Source organism: Tenrec ecaudatus, chromosome 13 (assembly GCF_050624435.1).
Source record: "Tenrec ecaudatus isolate mTenEca1 chromosome 13, mTenEca1.hap1, whole genome shotgun sequence".
Taxonomy (NCBI): domain Eukaryota; kingdom Metazoa; phylum Chordata; class Mammalia; order Afrosoricida; family Tenrecidae; genus Tenrec; species Tenrec ecaudatus.
Window position 1 is genome coordinate 105,372,718 of NC_134542.1, and position 4,291 is coordinate 105,377,008.

Here is a 4,291-nt window from a genome sequence, read left to right on the forward strand (position 1 = left end):
GAGTGAAATGTACCTTAAATGGTGTCCTGTTCATTTTCAGAGATAACAAAGATTATCACACGAGGTAAATATACAGCATAGTCAATTTTTAGATTTTGTTGAGTCCTGGAAAGAAGAAAAAGAGTTTCCCGTTATGGTGTTTAAATGTTACTTGTTTCTTTTTTTGACATTATAGTGACGTCATTTATTTGAACCCATACACAAGCTCATTTGTTTGCGTGGCTGACAGCATCTCCCTCATTTTTTTCTTCACCTCCTCTCCATCATTCAATCACTGTCTTCCAAGGCCCTCTGCATTGGGGGAAACAGAAAGAAGCCACATGGGGAAGGGCAGGTGAGTAAGATATGTGGAGCCAGCGAGGCATGCTGTTCTTTGACAAAAGCTGGCCCACCGAGATGGCTGCATGAGCAGGCACATGGGCCTGGTGGCAAAACCAGTCCCTCTCTGCCACAAATCAGGCCTTTTTGGTGGCCCACTGTAATGCAATCTTCGCAGAACCTCTAAATAGCAAGTTTGATGAGCAGTCTGACCTTGTGGAATGAACTCCAAGTGCACTATCCCCCTCACATTTAAAACACAAAAAATCGCCTTGATCATTGATTTCACTTGATGAGCTTTCTTTGGACAAGGTAACAATAGGGTCTTCCATTGGCTTGATTGATGTTTTCTTTCAGGGTCATAAGAATAGCACCCTGTCTCCTCACCTTGGAAAAAAAGTCTGGGTTCCTTCTGAGCTGTTCTTTCAAAGCACGGCAGTTTCCACTGACGCTCTTTTTTCTGGTCGGTCAGGACCTGAGGCACACATTTCGCAGCCCTCCGCATTCCCAGATCTTCCATTGAAATTACTGAGCTGAGCTCCAAGACGGTCCAGGTAACTCCCCCATCTCTTCAGTGGCCTATTGTCGGTCTTGGAGCACACGTGCGCAAATTTTGTCGATATTTTCATCCATTCGAGAAGCTGACACACGTCCAGAACGAAGAGTGTCATCAATGGACATTTCACCCTTTTTGACACAAGGAACACACTCGTACACATGAGCTTTCCCCACAGAGCCGTCCTTGTATGCTGTGTTCAACATCACAGCAGCTGCTGCGGTGTTTTGTCTTTGCGGATCAGCGCGCCCAAACCACAGGCTCAGCGCCCTGCACAGCAGTGTCTCCAGCCCCTGGACCGCGCCTTCGGAGCGGAGCGCATCCTACTGGGCCCGCTCCGCTCCCGCTGCATCCGAGTCACTTGTTACTCGTTTCTATGAAAATGATACGGAAACTTCTAAAACGGAACTTGGTGCACATATACTGCTGAATAAAGACGGAAGAAGATGCAAAAAAAAAAAATCTGACATACAGTAAGGTGAAAGAACTCAAACATGTTTTCTGTACTTTCTGTGAACGAGTACAATGCACAGTTTCTTACATGGCATTCCTTAAAGCACAACGGGTTTTTATTTCTTTCAAAAGATCACAAAGATTAATCTCATGCAATGATTATCATTTTATCTGTGCAAGAGAAAACAGTATCAAAGGTGTTCTCAGTGTGCAAATTGAGTTCCAAAGTTAAGAAAGTCCCCAATGACACTTGGCTTCAAGTACATGAAGGTAAAACGTTTTAATACACAACATAGATACATACTTGCCATATATCTTACATCTTATACAAAAATACTTTGACTTACAACGCTAGGCAAGAACACTAAGCTTTCCAGATTTAGAATTAAGTTGTAAAGCACAGATGTTGCCAATGCTTACTGTGAGTGAGAAAACAATTTGCAGTACCTTCCATAAAACTTTAAGAATCATAGTTCTACTTCAACACATGCAATGGTTATCAAAACATGCCGTGAACGAGAAACTAGAGATATCTTAGAGTTTCTTCTAGTGCACATGGAGTCACAAAGCTGCGAAAGAAAAAGATACATCCTAGGGTTGGAAAACCATTTAGTTTTCCTCAGGTTCAAGTACATAAAGGTAAAACATTTTATCTGCTGAAAAAAAAAGTTTGACTTATGAAGGTAAAGGATGCTGAACTTTCCAAATCTGTAAGCACGGGATGTTTGCAATGCTTATGGCGACTGGGAAACAGCTTACATTTTCTATCATAAAAGTTCATAAGGCACAGTCAGTTTCACTTCTTTGCAAGCAACACATGAAACTCCACATATGTGACAGTTATCAATACATCCTGTGAAGGAGAAATGGTTAGTTATAAGCTTGAGGATGTTCTCAGTGAGCTCTGTTAAACACTTTCTGGGAACGTCTTGAGAAACTACAATGTGCAGTTTCTTACCTGACTTTTCTTCAAGTATAATAATTTTGATTTTGGTTAAAAAAGACAAAATAGAGTCAAGTCATGCAACATTTATTAATACATTGGTGAAAAACAACACAGTGGTATCAAAGAAGTTTCATAGCGTTGAGTTACAGAACTGGGAAAGTGTCCACTATATCTTGTGGGTTAGCAAACACTTGTTTTTCTTAGGTTCAAGTACATAAAGATAAAAATATTCCAACATTGGGGGAAGGGAAGAGGTGTTGGCCAACCCAGGAACAAGGGAACAATGAGTGGTTCAAAACCAGTGGCAGGGAGGGGATGGGAGGACTGGTAGGGAGTGACCAAGGGCAAGGTAACTGAGAGGAATTACTGAAACTCAAATGAAGGCTGAACACGGTAGTGGGACAAGAGGAAAGCGTAAGGAAATAGATGAAAGAAGTAGGAGGCAAAGGGCATACACAGAGGCCTACATATAATCATCGACACATGAAAATATATTTATAACTGTGGGGGAAATAGATCTAAGTGTATAAATTTATAGGGTTAGTAGTAGGGTAGCAGATGGACATTGGGCCTCCGCTCATGCACTCCCTCAATACAAGAACACTTTGTTCAACTAAATGGTCATTCCATAATACCCATCTTCCCGACATGATTGCTGAAGACAAACGTGTGCATAAACAAATGTGGGGAAGAAAGCTGATGGTGCCCAGCTATCAAAAGATATAGCGTCTGGGGTATTAAAGGCTTGAAGCTAAACAAGTGGTCATCTAGCTTGGAAGCAACAAAGCCCACAGGGAAGAAGCACACCAGCCTGTGTGATCATGAGGTGTTGAAAGGATCAGGTAGCAGACACCAAAGAACAAAAACCATCATTGTGTGCTCACGTTTTCATTGTGTGATCACACCAGCATGTGTGATCATGGAGGGTCAAAGGGACCATGTATCAAGCACCAAAAAAACCCCAAAACAAAACAAAACAACAACAACAAAAAAACAAACAAACCAATCATATCATCCTGAATGAGGGGGAGTACGCTATTGGGACCCAATGCCCATCTGTAGATATCTGGACATCCCTTTCAGAGAGGTAGTGGGGAGGAGATGAGTCACTCAGGGTGCAGTATAGATAGCATTGATGAAACTCACAACTTTCCTCTAGTTCATAAATGCTTCCTCTCCCCCCCACTATCATGATCCCAATTCTGCCTTGTAAACCTGGTTAGACCAGAGGATGCACAGCAGTGCATATAGGAGCTGGAAACACAGGGAATCCAGGACAGATGAACTCTCACGATCAGTGGTGAGAGTGGCAATACTGGGAGGGTAGAGGGAGGGTGGGTTGGAAAGGAGGAACCAATTACAAGGATCTACATATAACCTCCTCCCTGGGGGATGGACAACAGAGAGGTGGGTGAAGGGAGACATTGGGAAGTGTAAGATATGATAACATTTATAAATTATCAAGAGTTCATGAGGGAGGGGGGAGCGGGGAGGGAAGGGGGTGGAGAGAAAAATGAGGAGCTGATTCCAGGAGTCCAAGCGGAAAGCGGAAAGCGGAAAGCGAGTGATTTGAGAATGATGAGGACAGCAAATGTATAAGTGTGCTTTACACAATTGATGTATGTGTGGACTTTGGTAAGAGTTGTATGAGTCCCAATAAAATGATTAAAGAAAGATTTAAACATTAAACAAAAACACTTCAAGGCAATATGGCAAGAAAGAATACTAAATTTTCCATGGTTGTAGGTATAGAAAAGTTACCAATATTTATTGTGAAGAGAAAAACAATTTGCATTTCATTCCATGAAAAACATGAAACCATAATGACTTTTCTTTTGCCACGAGCAACACATTAGATTCCACTCACAGTGGTTATCAACATATTCTATGAATCAGGAAAAAGTGATATCTTAGAAGCTCTCATAATGGATATTGAATTTTAAAGCTGGCGAAATCCAAAATATATTCTGGGGTTAGAAAACAATGAGAATTTCTCAAGTTCAAGTACATGAAGGCAA